Below are 20955 nucleotides of genomic sequence, written 5' to 3'. Positions count from 1 at the left end.
TGGGTTGTATTAAGATAGGGCAGAGGCTGCTGAGTAGGGGAAGATCAAAGGTGTCTTCAAGGAAAAAAGTGAATATGATAGTATTACATCTTTTACTCCAGTGTAAATCAATTAAGGAATAATTATCTCATAAGTAGTTTTTTCACTGTTGGCAATTTAAATATATATTTAAAAATCTGGCCAATTTTTAAATTTCTGCTTCCTGCTTTTTTTTCTTTTTTCTGATAAAATCATTTTATAAATTTATTTCTCATGATTAAAATAATTAAAAGTATTTTGAAGAGAAAAGGCCTATCTTTTTTTTAAAGCGATGATTTATTAAATGGGGGCTCCTTGTTGAAATGTCATTGTTGTAATAAAGATTTGAGGAGCACAAAATGTTTTTAAAATGTGATACTTTCAATTCTGCCAACTTAAAAAGATAGTTTCCTTAATTTCAGATTGTAATTTTCCCATTAGTTTATAAGCATAATTAAATGCATAATTTAATGTTATTGCTTCAATGTATAAACGTATTTGGTCAAGCTAACTAGACCAGCATGTAAGACCTATATAATTCAAGGAGGTAGGATCCCACTCAAATATTCCAAGACATAAATCATGACTCCATATAACATGTCATGCAACATTTCCATCACTGTTTGTGGCAATCTTAAAGTTAATTTTAGCTATAAGTAATACTGAAGGATTCTTAAATGTTCAGTGAAAATGTTACGGTCATTAAGGAATTTTCCACTCCAGAAACTATGAAGTCTCTACTGATATTATAATTTTATGCTTCTCGGATGAGTTTAATCAACTGACATCACTGATTGCCACAGGTTGTATGGTCACCTTTGGGGATACAAAAATGGATAGACACTTTACCTTCACTGAGGAATTTATGATCTAAAAGAATTTTAATAAAGTGATTAATGTAATGAGAATTTTATGAGCACAGTAGATTCATCCTTTGCCTGGCACAGGGAGATTAGGGTTTTTCAGGAGGATTGAATTTCTAAGATAAATCTCAAAAGGTGAGCCAGGAAAAGACAGGAAGGAAGCATGCCTTCCTGTCAAGCAGAAGAAACTTCATGAGCACAAGCAAAGATACACAACACTTGAGGTAAAGTTATGGCACTGCAATCTGTTTGGTGGTGCTTGAACACAGACTCTGGGGATTGTGTGGCAAGAGATGATGCTGTTAAACAAGAGAAAAGTGATGGAGGACATTGAAGGGCATAGTATAAAATTTGTGCTCCATCCTGCATGGTACATAAGTATTGATAAGATTTAGTAGCTAAGTGAGATTGTCTTTCTGGCCCAAAAAGAAATTTAAAAAGAGCAAGCCTGTAAGGAGAGAGAAGTTGGAAAACTATGCAATAATGAAGGTGTGAAGGCCAGTCTGATAATATCAGGGGAAGTGGTAGTAGATGGGTTTAAAATATATTTAGAAGGTAAAATTGACAAAGATTTGTGTTTGATTTATTGCTAATGTTTTCTAGGGCAGACACGACTCGACAAAATGTAAACAAAAGGATTTGAAGGAAGTATAAGTAATCCAGTCAGTCAACAATTGAAGTATTTCTAAATAAGTGGATCTTAACTTGGATGCACAAAAGAATAACCTGGGGAGAATAAAAATATTGAGGTTTCATTCTCTCCCAAGACCAATTATATAAGAATCCCTGTTGATGAGATTCAGGCATCCGTATTTGTAAAAAGTTTCCCTAGTGATTCTAATGTGCACGCAGTATTGAGCATCACTGTGGTCTAAATCATTCACCAGATGTGCTTTTAACTTATAAAACAAAAGAATAGTAAATGGAAAATGAAAATAGTATTAAGAACAAACTGTGTCCTAAAATTATTATAGACAGAATATAAAGCTCTGCATATAGTTTATATCATGACTATCCAATTAGGTAGATATTATTACCCAAGTTATATAGTTAGAGCAAGCAAAGTATGGGGTGTTTGAGTCAATTTCACAAGATCACCCAAGTATTAGGTAGCATAGGCTGGACTTGAAACAGATTTTCTGACTCCATATTCCATGTGCTAAAATTTAAAATTGCCTCTCTAATATATCTAAAACCACATAATTGCTTTACTTTATATTTTTTTATTTTAATTCATTTTAAAGTATATACTTTTGAAGCATTATTCTTTTTTCCAAATAGGAGTTTGGAAATTCCATGTAAATATTTAATAACTTGTTCTAGGATATTTATAGTAAATAAAAATGCATCTTGGGAGAAACAAAAGTTTTGCTGATAAAGGAGTTAGTCAAAAAGAATGCCAAATCCTAGAATATTTTCAGAAAATTTAGAAATACAGAGAAGTTCAAAGAATGTAGAATCTGCCTTGCTTAAATCAACTAGAATTAACTCTGCCACTGGCTTGGCACATTTCATGCCATATTTCTAAAGGAATAAAACGCTCTGTGAAATAAGGGATATTTTTCTCTTTTGTTCACTGATTTTTATAGTCAAGGAACAATAACTTATGTGAGAAATATCTTGTACCGAACATTCTGTATCAAATGTCCCTGAGCAGTGCATATTATCAAAGTTCAGTTTTTAAATTCCCCAATTTCATGGAAATTATTTTGGAGTATATTGTTGAGTAAATCTTCTTTACCATCTGTTGACTTTTCTGCTTCAGAAATATTGATTATATTTTATGTTGAATTTCATTTGTCTGCCATATGTATTCTTTATCTATAACTGATTAATCAATTTGTCATTTTTCATCTGTATTCCTTATGTTTTTTAAAGCCCTTTTTGCCATAATTTACCTTTCTGTACTGTTGTAAACAAGCCTTGCTCTTTCTAATTAATTCATTGGGTCTTTAATGATATTGCCTTTTTTCTCAATATGTTTTCTTAAGTTTGGAATTTTGTTTTTAATATTATTTTCATTTGATCATCTCATTTTTAAAACTCATGCTTTTATTTCATTGATATACAAAATTCTCTTGGATCCCTTAATATTTTTTTTCTGTTACAGTGGGCTTTATATATATTTTTTGTTTGTTTCTTTTATTTCATGCCATAATGTTTTTAAATATTTTCATTTTATCTTTTCATCTTATTCACATTGAATGTTTCTATTCAAACATAATTTTTTTTTATAATTTTTTGATTATCTTTCCCTTGGACTGGTTTGATTTTCCTTCCAATATATTTTTTGGGCAAGAAATTTATTGTTCTATGGGATTTCTGTAGCCAAAGGAAATAGTAAGGTGAGAGAGGTTTGCTTAATGGGGATGTGTGGAGGCTTTGTCAGAATACCTGGATGCTGCTCTCCTTTCTTACTGAGTTAATTTTTTTAATATACATAATGGTGGACACCACAAACATGTTTTATGTATCATGTCTTTAGGGATTGGATTTTTTTTTGTTGAGATTTCATTTCCTTCTTAGAGAATCAGACTCATTATCTTCTTTCCTGATTTCCAGCAGCCAGTTTCAAAAGTCTAAACTTATATAGACCTCCATCTGGTTAATTTTCAAAATTTCAGCATTTTACTAAAACTTCACAATTTAGTCAGCTCTACAGTGTGAATTCTGGGCTTAGATGTTGATATAGGCATTTTCCATTTCTTTGAAGTCTTTTTTAAAAACTTTTTCATTTTGAGTGAAGGAAATTCTGTAAGATACTTTGTTTTGAATTTCCTTTTTCCTTGAGACATGAACATATATTCCTAGTTTTCAGAGAAAGTACTAATTCCTACATAGTTTGAAGATGTTGAAGGCTATGGGAGGCTGTATAAATATTGTGTAAGAGAATGTTGGAATAATAAATATAGATGATAGAGTTGACTTCATACCAGATGTGGATTTATATAAATTTCTAAAAGTTGGTTAGAAATATGTGGGATTTTATGCTTGATCATTTCATTTTAAAAAATAATATAAGAAATTTAGTGGGGAAAAACAGGTAATGGAATGAACTGAAGAAAAAGGAACCTAAGAGGAAATAGTGCAAACTATTCTTTACAGAAATTCTTGTGCTTATACCTTTTATATTTTCTTTCCACTCCTATCTATGCAGAGTATACACACTTTTTTTTCCTTTTTGCTTGTGTTTTGCTTGCTTGCATATTTTGTTTTTATTTTGTCCATCTTTCTCTTTTGCTTTTTTTTGCCTATTATCCTACTCAATCCTATCTGAGGGCTTAAAGAGTCAATGTTCTCTCTGCAAGCGGAGGTATTCTTAAGTGACATTGAGGTATCGCACCGTAACTCAATTATTCAACTGAATGAAGGAGAAGCATTAGTGCAGTTCAGAAGAAAAATAATTAATTTGCTTTTGGCATGTGACAATAATGTTGCTTGATGAAACAGTTACTCTTCAAAGTCGGATTTGCCTAGATGAATATTAAAATTAATTCTTGTTACCTGGGCATAGGTTCAATGATGGAAGAGGATAGTAAAAATAAATTTTATTGTGCTTAGAATTATTAAGAAAATCAAGCATAAAATATTTTCATTTAAAGTACATATCCAGGAAATATTGTAAACCAAATAAAATTAACTTTACATATTAGAGGATACAGTATTCAAAATTAAGAAAAAAAAGACTTGTTAATGTAAGACATATAGCAAAAGGTGAACCTGACTTTGAGAAGTTTTAGGTGTTTATTGTATTTTTCATCATAGATAAAATTAATACATAATCACTTGCTTTCAGTGTTAATGTGTATGGAAAAGTAAGAATCGCAAGTTTCTTAACTACATGTGCCAGGATCCTGAAGGCTGAAGAATGCAATGCAAGTGCATTGATTTATTTCCCTTTACTGTTGTCTGAATTCTTGCTTTATAGTCTTGGATGATTGAAATTATGATGAAGAAAAGTGAGGCATCATTGCTTGGTCTAGTCTCACTTTTTTTTTTTAATGCCCTGCAGTGGAATTTTGCACCTAGATTTGTAAAGGACGGATTTACACAAGGGTGGAATTTGTTTTCTGCATTTTATTCTAGCATCTGGATAAAGCTGCAAGGCATTTAATGTGATCTCAAAGCCATTCATCCATTGAAACCCCCTGTTGTGACAAGCAATGAGAATAGAAAGCTGTTTCTAACTACTTGTCCTAAATTTTTAATTTGTGCACAACTTGAATAATTCATTAAAAAATATTTTGTCAGTTTAAATTAATTCCCTGTACAAGGTATAAGTGAAGTCTGCTTTAAAAAACACCGTATTCCACAAGCTATATGTGCCTGTGCTAGGAAACAACAACTCATGTTTTGTCTGTATAGACAATGTGTGAAAATGCACTTCTGAAATCTGCTTAGATGTTCAATGGAAATAGATTGTTTACTTATAGTTGAGATGATTTTGCATGTTGTCGGGTACTATCAGTACTTGGCTTCTTTGTCCTGATATTATGTGGATCAATGTCATGAAAAAAACAAACACATAATTGAAACAGATTTACTGAAGATTAGAGATGAAATGCTTTATCAGATAAATATAAAGGAAATACTACTTTTAGTATATTTTACTGTTCTTTTACCATACTTCTGACATACCTGCATATAATATGTCTTTTATGATTAAGAAAAATTGTGTAAGTGGAAGTAGTCAATATATAGGTTCTGGGAAGGAAGTGGTAGAATATTATTTCAGAGAAGAAAGTAGAAAAGATCATGAGAGCTGGAGTTCTATACTACAGAGATTGATTATATGTTTTTGGCAAAAGTAGATTCACTGAGAAATTAAAAACAGAAGAGGCACTTATATGGACTCATTTACATTTTTGATAGTTCTCTGAGATGCTAGTGTTGTGGATCAATATGCATGTAGTGAGCCTGGAAGCAAAGAAACTAAGATATGATTTTAATAATACAGGTGAAATAATGAAGATCATGGGCAAAGGGGCTCTAATCAGAGGAATGTTGGAGAAATAGAATCAAATGGATTTATTAACCATTAATTGAATGAGAGGGGTGCCTAAAATAACTCTTGTGTTTCTGGTATAGGCAGGAGAAGAATGATATTACCACTAACACAGGTGAAAGATGGGAAGGTGCCTGTGGAATACCATGTAGAGATATTTAGTGGCCGGTTTTATGTATATGAAACACAGAGATAATTTTGAGGCAAAAAACTAACTCTGGGAACAATTCACCCACTGGTAGTATTGAATATTATGTGTTGTTGAAAGGGTATATCAAGTATGAAAAAATAGAACTGTCTATAGACTCCATTGATAAATGAATCACAAATAAAAACACACAACTGAGTTTATAAAAAGTATAGAATTATTTCTCCCTCCAAGTCTATATATTCATTTCTATTCAATTTTTACCTGTCATACTGTGTAATTTCCCAGATACCCATTTTCTTTTTTGCCCACTGGTAAGGGCCACATTGTTTGGCCTTTTTTCCTTTCTTCCTGCAAGCACTGCTTCCATGGGTGCCTCTTCATAATTTCAGTAAGAAAAGGTACTTTTCTGAATGTACTGATTATTATTTTCTCTGAATGTCTTTTCTCCTCTTCATAAGGGGAGTTGTAGTGCTGTATGGAGTCTTTTTCAATGCTGCTTAGAGAAAAGTGATAGACAATATCACATAGGCTAAATTATGTTGCTGTAACAAACAATCTTCAAATTTCAATGATTTACAGCAAGAAATGTTAATTTCTTGCTCATGTTAAATGCCTGCCCCAAATCATCATTTTTACAGTAGAACCTTGTGATGGCTCTTACACATTTCTATTCACTTTTATTGTCCAAAACATATCACATAGTTAAGCTCAATATCAGTGAGCCAGGGATACAGAATCCTTCCACAGGGAGAGGGGCAACAAACATTTCAAACAATGCAATCAGCCACATATACCTATGCTTATTTATGTAATTGCATTATTAAAGAAACCCCAGCCACATCTCATTTTCTAACTGTTTTGTTCCTTTCTGGTGGGAGGTGAGGGGTTAATATTTCTCTTCTCTGTAACTACCACTCTATTATGGCCTACTATAATGCTAGTTTTTCCTTTTAATATACAAGTAAAATTTATATGCCTTGCCTCCTGGTTGACATACTGAAAACACAAAATCACATCATAAGATGTCATTGGTCTGGGTTTCAGCAGTGGTTCACTTTAGTTAAATCTACCTTCATGAAGAGATATATTAATAATTCTTTAAGCTAGGATTTTCCTAACCTTTGACATGATCACTGTTACAATGCTGGTTCAAGTCTTGCACTATATGATTTTCTTCTAATACACACACACATACACACACACACACACACACACACACACACACACACACACGGTGCCTTAAAGGCCTCATTAGGTTTAGCATTAAAGATTCATTATTGCCTTTTGATTATTTATCTCATACAGTATATGTGAGTGTAAACATCGTTTCCACTTCATAATCTCCTGAGATGTTAGAATCACATCAATATTCAGTTTGTATTTTCTTATTAAATACCATTTGTCAATCTATTATATTTTATCAAACTATGAAAATTGTGAGATCACACTCAAAATTATGCTTGTTTCTCAAGGTGGAAAGTTTTTGAACTAATAGAAATATGTTTTTAAATATATTATCAACCCAATCTTCTACTTCTTCCATATAATATCTAATTAAGCACTATCTATCTACATATGGCTCCAAAATGGTATTGGTACATCATTAGCTTAAATTCAGTTACTTGTTTTTGGCCCAATTCATATTTCTTTTTCTACTGACAACTACATGGTCCCTTCCTGATCCATTCTTCCATTCATTTTTATAATACACTTAAAGCTGCTTAACCTTCCGCCTTTATACTATGGAATTCCTGACTTTTTGAAAGTTTTCTAAACCTGTTTCTAACTAATTGATGTTCTACTTAACTAAGTGGAAGACCCATGTATTTTTTCCAACAGACGTTCAAAGCCTTTTCATACAAAATTTCCACTTGTCATACTCTACCAGGCGTCCTCAAACTAAGGCCCGTGGGCCACATGCCACCTGCCTAGGACATTTATCTGGCCACCAGGTGTTTTTGCTGCCGCTGCCTGTTCGGCTTGCAGCCAACTCGTCCCGGGCCCACAGTGCTCACTCTCCAACGGTCTGAGGGACAGTGAACTGGCATCCTGTTTAAAAAGTTTGAGGACCCCTGCCTATGCTGTTTTCCTTTCCCCTGGCTTTATGCAAATGACAGTGATGACTTGAATGTTTGAAGAAGGTGGTTCCCCAAATCACCACTATAAGACAGGTGTCTCCTGCAGATTAGAATATAGTTTTGGGCATCTCACTAGAAAAGTAATTAATATGAACTTCTATTGTGTTAAACCATTGAGATTTTGTGCTTTACTTCACACTGACTGGTATTACTCAATTTAATGCTAATTTTATAAACTCAATACCTGGCACTTCATAATGTTTCAATAAAATTTGCTGAATGAATAAGTAACATGTCCTAAACTATTCTCTGTTTAAAGTACAATAATAACATGCCTCCCATAAACATAAAACTACTCTTTTCAATGATCCAACTTATCCCTTCCTTTCTAATAATCTAAAATATGTAAATACTCAGAGTATTTACATCTAGTATTTCCATCTAGAATCCCATTAATATTTAGACTTTGTTATTTTCACTGAATATGGAGAAAAATGAGTTTAAATAGTTATGTATTACACAGTGACTTAATTTTCTTAATCAAATATTTTGTTTTTTAATAACTGAAATAATTACTTCATTTATAACAATGTATAGTGAGTTATAAATCTTTATCTAATGTGAATTCAAATGAGAAGCCCTATAAAATTCCTGCTTGTTGAAGCTGGAATGTAAGTTGTTCTTGACTCGGAAGAACACTTATTAAGTTTTATAGTATTCATAATTCCTTGAAATATTAGAGAATATATGGAATCATTTCTGTATTTAGATTTCTTTCCCTTGCATAGCAATATTTCATTGTCAAAGTGAAATATATATTTTAAAGACATACATTTAATAGTAACAAGTATGTTTTGGGAACTATGTCCATTGTAGTTTCTGTGATGTTTATATGAATAGGATATACAAAACTTCTGTATTAGTTATTCTTGCATACATTATCTGTTAATATGATATTTTCTGTATATTAAAAGACTATCCTGGCAGTTGTCTAACCCATATCTATTACTGTCAACTTCCAATTTTGATTATTTGACTCATATTCATTAAGATCTGATGGTGAGTGAAAAAAACTGGGGATGAATAAAAAATAAAAGATCATCAGAAATAGTGAGTTTATGTAAGTAAAAAGGTAATAAAAAGAAAATTATGAGAGATACCTGAGGCAGAGAATATGATTGTATGGGTTAAGAGTCAGGAGAGCTGAGATCAGGGCACAGAATAAAGGCTTTTGAGAAGAATAAGAAGAGTTTGACCTATGACGACTAGATGGAAAAAGAGGTTATATGTACATACAAAACTATTTCAATACTGAAAGAATATTATGCTACTTTGTGTGTATGCATTCTGATAATTTCTATAATTGTGCTTCATATGAACCAAGTTTAATTTTCTTTATACTTGGTAGTTATTTGAAAGGTGGTGGTCATCTGTAAACAATCAAATTTATTTTTGAGTAGATATAATACATTTATATATATATATATATATAATCAAAGAATGAAGCAAACTATATCATTTGACTTTTTGTTATGTGAGACAAAGAACTTAGCATCCATTTTATTTTTATTTAACCTAAAACTCAGGATTCATTAAATTAAAATGGGATTAATGATTAGACATTTTGACATATCATTAATTTTACCACCAATGTGTTATTTTAAAAATTTATCTTTGATTTTTCAATTGAATTTAAATGCATAATAATCTTCATACAATTTGTTTCATCTGTTTTCACATATTAGTTTATTCCATGTTCATTTCAACTAGAAATACTTCTAGTTTCCTATTCTATAGTTCTTAACTTTATTTTTTATCCTGAATATTTTATTTTGGAACAAAAATAACATTAAAATTGATATTTTGGTCACCTAAACATTTATATCCCTGTAATATGCTGAAATAAAAAAATTAAAAATTAAAAAATAAAATTGATGTTTTGGGCATAGAAACATAAAAATCAAAGTTAAGATTCTGCCCTCATTGTGAAAATTTAAAGAATAATTTTCTAGATATAATCATTTTGCTTATTAGTTCCTTAGTTTTTTTATTCAGTTTTCAACAGTTCATGTTTAGTGTCTTCTCTGAAATCTGTATCTTATGGGACCTGAATAACTTACTCTCTTTATCTGAGTCATCACTTTTATTTCTTGATAGAAACAATAAATTTACAAATATAGGGCATAGAAAATTAGACATTAGTACATGTACTGGTGCACAAAGAATCTCACAATTGCAGGTATGTTTTCTCTTCAAGGTAGTTGTAGTAGTCATTACCCAAAGCTTTATTTTTATTATCTTGCTATTGTCTTAGCTTTCACACATAAAGAAAAATGGTATTGTTGAATGACTTTATTGTGCTATTACTCATTTGTGTTTTCGAACTAAATTTTGTCTCTTGGACATTCAGTCCAAGTTTTCAGAAGAAAAGTCAATAAACTGTCATTTTTGTGAGTCGAATTGTAAGTAAAACTGTGATCTGTTCTGTGTTTGGTAAGCTTTTGAGGTAAATGTTTCAGAAACATCTCCAAAAGCAAACATTCCCCAGTGAACTTCCTCTTTGGAGATATTCTTTTGAATACAAAATGGCCTTAGTTCACTGGCTTTAATGAAACCTTTTTTAAAAAAAAAATCTTTTAAAGACCAAGATTTTGTAGCAATATTCTCTGAAGTAGAATCAAGTTCTGTAACTCTAACATTTAATTTTATATTTTATTTTAATGCACAACTGGGCAGATTCCAATAGCAAAGAATGTCATTTTCAGTAATAGTAAGATACTTAACACATTAATCTCCCAAATCAAAGGTTCCTTATTTTCTCAGCTCATTGACAGAATATATATTTAAACTCTGATGTCTCTGAGTCTGACACTCTGACATTTCCCTCAAAACTAACAAGAAGTAAAGAGCCATCTTCCAAAACGCAAAGATTAGTTGCTTGGTATTTGTGATAACTTCCCATAAAGTCACAATTCCTGCAAACACCTTTTTGCATGTATCATAATTATCTGTTAAGATTCACACTTTGAAGTGATAATCTTTATATTAGCTGCAACAAAGTTGGCCTTTTTAACATTTTTCTATATTACAGAGAGAGATACATTATCATTTTTCATGTAGTATTGAAGTTTTGTGCTAAGAAGTGACAGAACACTTGCATATTTTTATTATGTGTCCATGATTTCATATGCAATTAAAGCTTAATTTACAGCTCTTTCTGTGGTCCCATTACAAGGAAGCTACACTGGCAGCCAAATGCAGTCTTTGTTAGGCCAATTTGATTCAGACTAGAATAACTAATATGATATATTTTTACTGTGTTTCCATATCATATGTAACCTGTAACTCTGGAGAGAAGAAACCTTCAGGTTGCAGGTGTTCTGTTTATCACCAAGCTTTAATTATTGGATAACTTGTAAAACTAGTGAAGATATCAATGCCTTTCACCATCAAAATGAGGTATGAAACAAATACACTTCAGGTAAGATTAAGATATGGTAAATAGTGACTCCTATGTGGGAGATAAAATTCTTTCTTCCCTGTGGCATCTTGACACTGTACAAGTACAAATTAATAATGGCCACTTGGTAGACCCATGTCTGGTGCTGGAAAACCCAAATACATGACCATATCATGGTGTCAATGGAAATATGTTTATGTTTGCTTCTTATGAGCATCAAAATTCCTCCAGTGGTGATATTTGACGTTTATATGACCTACTGCTATGCAGTTTCTCTTTGTGTGAAATGCTTCATAGATAAATTTATTCTTAGTACTTATTTATTCATCATCATCATCTTGATGATGTTGAAGAAAATCTTGATGTTTTATATTTTAAAAAATCAGTAATATCTGGTACTGTCACAATATATTGTCATCATTTCCAAAGGCAATGCACTGTGTTAACTGGTTTATATAATGTAAAGTAAAGGATAGTTCCTTAGCTTCTTTATATTGTCTTGATAATTTTGACAGTTTCATGGGAACTAGCTAAAAGATATCTCATCCTTCTTTATTCATCATAGAAATATAGATGCCTCTTATAAGCAAGAGCAAAGAAAGCATGATGTTTATGTTCTATATGAAAGTCTTTACCAAAATGCCATCTATACTGTCCAATAGGTTAATTTTGACATACAAGAACAAGGTACAGTTGTAGATGGTTTGGGGGGTAAGATGGAATGTAGTCACCAAACTGTTGTGTGTACATGTGTACACAGTCTTCTCTTGTTGTGGCTTTGTTAAAGGTACTCAGAAGACACACCTGGATATTAGCCGTAAGAAGCAGAATATTGTCAACATATGAAAGCTTCAGCAATCTCCTCAAATTCATTAGATAGCATTTAAAAAGTCCCTTACAATTATAATCTACACAGAACACCATGAACCTAATGTTCTGGTTGCTGCCACCACAAAGAACCATACATAGTTTCTCATTCTGAACTACATTTGCTCAGAAAGAGTTACTTCCGATCTTAATTTTGATTTAATACTTTTATTCACTGAAGAATGTTATTAAATGTTTAATCTTTTATTTGGGGAAAATACTCATTAGTAGTGTATTTTCTAAAATTTTTTATAAGCCATTATTTTTTCTTTGCTCATAATAATTTATTTAGGTATAGAATGCTTGGGACATTACCCTTTTCACTCTAAACAATGTAGATATTGATGATACCATTTGAATATCTTCTGTAATTAGATGAGGTAGATAGAAATTCTGAAGCCATGGTATTTAGTTATTAAGTATGAAATGTCCAATTTCCTCAAGTACTAAGTTTGACAGTTTATATCTATGATATTTCACTTTGGCACTTCTTGTTTTATGTTTATTGTGAAGGTACATCCTCAGTCTTTCCAAGGCATGCTTTGGCTTGTGATTATATTTCACATTTTTTGTTAGAGCACTTTCTGTGAAACCATGGATAAATCAAAGATTAGTGTTATTGTCTAATATGAGTTAAATCACAGAACCAATGCAGCAATTGGAAATATCAACGAAGTGTTTGGGAAAGATGTGACTAATGAACACTCAGTACATCCATGGCTTGAGAAGTGCAATTCTGATGATTTTAGTCTTGAAAAGGAGCCACGTGGGCAACCTGAAACTGAGTTGGATAATGATGAGCTGAAAGCTATAGTGGAAGTCTATTCATCTCAACCTATGTGTGACTTAGAAGCAAGGTTGGACATTACTATTCCAACAATATTGGACCATTTGAAACAAATTGGCAAGGTAAAGAAGCTGGATACTGCATGAATTAAACAAGCATCAGAAGAGAAATCATCTTAAAGCTTGACTTTCTTTCCTGTCATTATGTAAAGGCAAACCATTCCTACACCATATTGTTATGTGTGATGAAAACTGGATTATTTTTGACAATTACAAGCATTCTGCACAATGATTGGATAAAGATGTAATGTCAAAACACAGTACAAAACAGAATATTTAAAAAAAAAAAAAAAAGCTACAGATGTCTGTTTGATGGGCTATTTTCCACTACAGCTTCATGAAACCTGGTCGATGGATTATAGCAGATGTCCACTGCCACAAATTGGATGAAATGATAAGGATGCTTATGATTAAGCAGCTGAGATTGGTCAATAGAGTCAGGCTAATCCTCTTGTAAGACCACGTGTCACAAAAAACAATACTGCTCAAACTGTAGAAGCTGGACTTGGAAACTCTGTGTTACCCACCATATTCACCAGTCCTTGAACCAACTAATAGTACTTCTTCCCGGCTTTAAACCACTTCTTGCAAGGAAAATTATTCAATTCCCAAGAAGCTGTGGAAAACACCTTTCACAATTTCATTACCACTCATTGTCTAGGGTTCTTCGATGCTGGCATAAAGAAGCTACTTTTAAGATGGCAAAACTGTTTCAATAGTTTAGATATATATTTTGATTAATTGCACTGCCTCTTGTTTGACATATAATAAACTATACTTTTGATGCAAAATCAGACAATTCATATTTAATAAGTTAATAATTTTTCTTTTGTGTTGTTCATATACATTTTGAGGTTAGATGTAAGATTGTATTTTTAGATTCGAAATCACAATTGCAGTACAAGAAGATTTTCTTCAGTTTTTCCTTTGTTTAAAACATTTTGGCTTTTTCTTTCAGAAAACTTTATTTAAAACTTGAATAACTTTTCTCTAAACCAATCTCTCATTATCTCCCCTAATATCTTACTACTCTTCATTTATGTTTTTTTAATTCTTAGATATGTTCTTAATTTTGTATTAGAAAAATTTTCAATCAGTGATTAAGTTTTATTTCCCATGACTTTCTCAAATCAGATTTTAATTTTGCTATTGTGATTTTCGTTTTTGGGGGATTTTCTTATTTCAATATCTACATTTAATCCACCATCTTACCATATTCCTGTTGTCTGGAGGCCATTACACCATACATTTTATTGGAAACATAGGATAATTGAATATAAAAAATTCTCTCATTATCTACTAACTTATATCCAGAATATGATTTTCCTTAAACATTCCAGGATTATTTCCCTTCATTTTTGTTCTGTTTTTTTCCTTTGTTCTTCCACAGGTCTTATTCTCCTTCCCATTTCCTTATCAATGAAAAACAATCATTTAATATTCTTCTGCCAACCAGCAGAGTAAATGGAATGTCATTGACTTTCTTACTGTTTACTTATATAAGTCTGGATTTGTCCACTTGGATATAAAGCTAGAAAGCAAATTAATGTTCACAAACACTAACTTTTATCCAAAGATCAGCATCACAGTCATCTTGTACAGCACTATTAACAAGGTAGGATGTTCATTTAGAGCTGCCTAGATCTTTGTGTTTATTGGGAAAAATTATATTATCTATACTTTATTCCTGGAACAATATATAAAGGACAGTATATCTTCACACAAGTCTATACCCAACATAAAATTTTCTTAGTATTCTTCTTTTCTTTGCCTTAGTTTATGCAGTTTTACATCCCAGGATGCAATGTTTGCCCAACCCTCTCTCCTTTACCCTATTTATGTTGTCCTGTATGTTGTCCTGTAAGAAGTCTCTGAATACATAATAAATTGTAAGATTTTGTGTGTAATAGGTACTGTTACACACTGTTAAAATAAGCCCTAGCAGGATTTCTAAGCACTTGCACAATATAAGCCTTACGCGGAAAATAAGACTTAGTGATGGGCGTGGCTGTCCAGCGTATCTGCACAACCCATGCATTTCGTCGTAGAGTGATAAAGAAGATGAGCAGCCCTTCTCATCTGCCCCATGAAAGCTCTATTGCTTGACATGAGACGTTGGGGCCAATGGTTCTAAAAGAAATAGAGTTGCAAGAAATTCAGGATGGAATTCGGGGTTTGGAGAGTTATGATGATGTTCCAGAAGAAGATGACTTAATTAACTATATTTGAATAAATGCAGATTGTTGTACTGTATTAAAAAAAATAGCACATCCTCTGAAAATAAGTCCTAGGGTGTCTTCTTGATGAAAAATAAATATAAGACCCAGTCTTATTTTCAGGGAAACACGGTAGGAAATAAAATGAGTTTGAACACCTCAGAGAAGAGTGTCTATGGATAAAATAAGGCTGATCATCAATTATTAAAATCTCTACATACCCTATCTAGAAATAGAGATGCAGCTAAATTTATATCCAAATTATTTCCTACATTCTTATTGGTTGGCAAACTTAACTAAATTCAGAGGCCCCTGTTATGTTCCTTACTCAACTCCCTAAAAGCAGCAGGTTAGCAGACATTGTCTCTAGTCTATGGACCATGATATTCTGTATTATTTTTATCAATTGCTAATATGTTTTTATAATCTTCATGAGATTTTTTTAAATAAAATTTGGACAATGATAATAAATTAATCCTTAACAGCTAGCTTGTATGATGTTATGACTAGGTATTAAAGCATTTCATTTATTTTGTCTATTTTCATTTAGGAACATCCTTGGAACTTTAAAAACATGTTCCATGCAAGTTTTCTTTCTCTCATTGTTTATACATATTAGATAATTCACGGTTGTTCTGGAATGAATTCTTTTCATTTTTTCTTAGTGACTTTTTGTCAATATAACAGTCACAAATTACCTGAAATACAGATTTTATTTTGTGTATTGTATTTTGTCTTTTGATACTTCTTTTATGTCAACTTATTTTATTATCTGCTTTTTTAATAAGGGAAATAGTCATATTTTACTGAAAATACAAATATTTTTTCTGTGTGTACTTATTTCAGAACCATTCTTTTTATCATATAATTTAGGTCATTTGTTAATCTTTTCCAGACCTTCAAATGATATCAATAAGCCATTCTAATTGTCTTGTTAAAAATGAGCCAAAACCTGGAAAGTGTTCCAGATATCTGAATTATCTTTATTTCCTCTATATTGCATGCAAATGCTTACAGGTATTTTTTAGAACTTCTGATAAAATTGGTAGATAAAGTGTTCAGCTAAAGTTTTGGTATTTAGTAGTATTTATTGGGTAAATAAACAATTTCTCTTTGTATGAGGGAAAGAGTTATCTAAATCTCCCAAACAAGTCAAAGATACACTAAATCTTGAGTGTCTTGAGATTGAATTTTGAGGCAAAGTCCCTCTGATTTAGTTTCTGCTGCAAAGATCAAGCTAAGCTCAGTATTTTTACCACATTAAGGCAAACTTTAAAGCACCTCTAATCCTCTGCTGAGAACTTCCCTCCCCGTGCAGGGCAGTGTTTTCTCTCTAAGGAATCTACTCTTGTATCTTATCATACCTAGAAATTAACTCTCTATGGGTACTTGGAAATCGTTTCTCAATGATAGCAGTTAGAAGGCCAATTCCTCAAAATTTATCACCTTAAAACCAATTTTCTGGATGGCTGCTTCATCTTTGGTAAAATAAATTTGTTAAATTGACCTATCTTACAGATTTACCAAAGTTATACCATTAATATTTTTATGCCAGCTGGATGAATGAAACCCTCAGTTTCTTTTCTCTCTGCCCTTTGGTCTACAGTCTCTTTGGAATCAATATTGAGTCTCCTCATGTCCCCTTTCTCTACACTAGAACACATTCAGTTGTAGCAGCAGAGAGTTGAAGCAGAGACAAAGGACTACCCCTTAAAAGAATTTTAAGAGGAAAAAAAAAATACCTAAAGCTAAACTTCACAGAAACCTCCAGTATCCCATTGAATTACTGTATTAATTAATATGATTATTGTATACTTTATATTTAATATGAGTTACAGAAAACTATATAAATGATTAAAAGTAACAAGTAAATGAATTGAATTGGCTATTTGGCAATTTCAGTTTCTATAAATTGGCTTTGGCCTATTAAGTTTTGCTAAATTAACTAGATTTAAGGGTGGCTCTCCTCAGAAATCCTGAACTCTCCACTATGTTTTGCTGCCTCTGCTTCTCCTTCCAGTCAGGAGCACATCACCCCAAATGGCTAACATCTCTGAGTTAGGATAGTTCACTGATTTTAATTAAGATCAATTAGAGTCACACACCAGCTATGCATTTTGTTTTTAAGATATAAACCAAAGCTCATGGGCAGCTGTTTGCTCCATTTCTAAGTATTTTCCCATTCTTAAAGAAGTCTTTTAAACTCTTTGTTTGGATATTTGAATATCCAAAATTCTTATAATTAACTTAGAGTTCTATTCTGTATTCTTTTCTTTTTAGATATTATACATTATGCCCACCATATAGCCATATTAATGAAAAATAAAGAAAGGGAATATTTCATTTTAGGACATTTTTATTTAAGATATTAACTTTTCACATATTATAATATTTGCATTTCTCTTCATTTTTTATTCTGTTCTTTATCATGTTTTATAAACACAATTTGTTATTTTTTTGAGTAATGTTCAGATAAAACAAATTATATGTTCATATTTTGAACCTAAATCATACATTGAAGTTTAATGAACATATAAAAATTGCTCTGAAAAAAAGATAATATTTGATTAAAATTAGTTGACAAATTTGTTGTAACAAAATATTAGTTGGATAATATGTTCTATAATGGGTTATTTCTGTTAGATGAAAACATTGATGACATTTTGAAAGTCTGCTTTACATTTATTATTATTATCATGATAACCTCAGTATTTATAGTCCTTGGATTTGATAAGTTAACTTAGTAAAGGGAAAGATCAGAAAAATTTATTGTAATTTAGGAGACTTAGTTTCTATATGCTAATGAAAATTATGCTCCCTGATTTTTCATGTTAATCCCAAACAAATAAATACATTTAAAAAAATCCAGGATTAGTAAGATAACATGCATAATTTCTTCTAAACTTAACATATTTTAATCTAAATTCTGGGAATACTCTTGACATTCTTATTCTGTCTTTTAACATGAAAGAAGTCTATTTTATTGCCATGCATGTATGCTCATTATCTATCCCTAATAAATGCAGTATCTAAACTAGATATGAATACGTTTTCTAACACCAAATCCTCTTTTTCTATCATCATTCATCAATAGAGCTTATGGAATGATGAAAATATTGCATATCTGCACTATACAGTATGATAGCCACTAGCCATATATGGCTACTGAGTACTTGAAATGGAGGTAGGACATTAACATTATGTAATTTTAACTTTATGTAATTTAACTTTATGTAATTGAAATATAATTTTAAATAGCTTCGTATGTTTATGGCTATACTATTGGATACTACAATTTTTTTATTAGTTATAAATATTATAGGTACATAACAGTTGTATATCTTTATAGGATACATGTGATGTTTTGATACAGGAATGCAATGTGAATTAATCAAGTCAGGATAATTGGGGTATTCACCACCTCAAGGATTGAGCATTTCTTAGATACTATAATTTTAACTATTCCCTGACCAACAGCAATATATCAAATACATAGGTATAGATAAAGATATAGATAAATATAGATATTACAAATAGACAAGGAGAAAGGTAGTATAAGCTCAATATAAAATATAATATATAAAAAGAGTGAGAGAGTTTTGACATTTTGAATTAAAGCAGTAAGACAATAATACATAATCATGGGGGAAAAAAGTGTCACAATAGCAGTAGAGTAGACATTTAATGTAAATATTAAGTGTTCTTTAAAGAAGAGTCCATGGGATAAAAATGCAACTAATTGGCATCCTAAATATATTTTAAAAAGCATAAAAACAATATCCTGCAAGAGTAATTATTTTGATTAGCTAGTTACTAACATATGTACATATAATGTATATATATACCATTTGTGCTTAAATATAAAGCATAATTAAAAGATCAACTCATATCATACAGAAGTAACAATTAATAAGACCTACAGCCAGGTGCAGTGGCTCATACCTGTAATTCTGGTACTTTGAGAGGGTGAGGTGGGAGAATCTCTCAGGTCTGCAAGTTCAAGACCAGCCTGGGAGATATAGCAAGCCCCTGACTCCAAAAATAAAAATAAATTAATAAAACCTCCTCTTTGTATGCAAAAACTCACAGTCTAGCAAAGGAAATATGCATGTAAATGATAAGTTTATTAATTAATATAGAATTGTAGGTGAGATTATAGGGCTATATCCAGGGTTCAGTGGTAGTATAAATGAGGGAGGACTAATATATTCTCTAAATAAGATTTGGGAATGGTTTACAAAGAAGGAGGTGTCCAGGCAATGAAGGGTCAAAATGAAATGCTAGGCAGAAATGCCAAAATGAAAAATAAATAAAAAGGTAAATAATAAAAATGACCAGACTTATTAGATGTTGTGAGCTGGAGAGAATGTTATTCATTAAACTGGAATAGTAGGCAGGGGACACATATGTTCTTTAAACAGAAGAATTTCTGTTTCTATCCCTAGAAAAAAACAAGTCTCCTTCAAGAACATTTTATTGTACTTCGTTTATTTCAAGATTTAGAAAGTTTAGTAATGTAACACTTGATTTTTATGAAAAAAATATGTTTTTTGCCTTCCTATAGATAACCCAACAGTGAAGTTAGAACTCAGTACTTGTGTAATAAAGCAAAGGAAAGAGAATATATTTTGAAGTTTACATCTGTTTTCAGTGTCTTTAAAAAATTTCAAGTGATATTGTAATATGTTCATTTTTCTCATTCTGTCATGTGCTGAATAGTTTTCTAGATCTCCAAAAACAAATCTGTGTTTATTTAGTAGCCACTTTGAAGGAACACATGTGTTATGATATGGTGTAATATGCTTAACTAGAATTGGTTATTTTAATTTAAAAGTAAATCCATCCTTTTAAGTCATAGTTGGATTTAGATAACACAAATCCTTTTTTGTTGCTTTTGTTGCCTAATATTTTGTTTCTCTGGGAAAAAACACACAGATTCTTGTATGTACTTTCCAAAACTTGTTGCTAACTACACTATCAGTCACATTTTTATGAATTCCTTTATGGTTTACTATAGAATTTGAATTAGAACAAACCTCAGGATATAATACAACTCTCTTTGTTTTATTAAAGTTTATATGAAAATCTTAAATTGCAGCAAAATATCTTGAGCCTTTATATTCCAAAATTGGCTACATGGATATTAACAAAGTTCTTTGAAAATTTATTAGTTTTGGTGTCTGTTCCTGAATATATATATATTTTTATATATAGCATTGAACAAAAGAGGACATGCCGACATATACTCTGTCTTCATATTCTGGCTTGGTATCATACTGACTGTGAACTAGCACAAATTACTTTACCTTTCCACATCTCAGTTTCCTCAGTTTGTTTTGTGTGGAAATCAAAATAAATACTTAGCAAAGCACATAGCAAAAACATCCTGGAAAATGTTAAATACTTGAAGCCTGAGTATCTGAAGGCTTGTATTTAAACCCTAAAATTTTC

This window comes from Microcebus murinus, chromosome 6 (assembly GCF_040939455.1).
Source record: "Microcebus murinus isolate Inina chromosome 6, M.murinus_Inina_mat1.0, whole genome shotgun sequence".
Lineage (NCBI taxonomy): Eukaryota > Metazoa > Chordata > Mammalia > Primates > Cheirogaleidae > Microcebus > Microcebus murinus.
The sequence above is the reverse complement of the archived record's forward strand: the minus strand, read 5'-3'. Positions refer to the sequence as shown.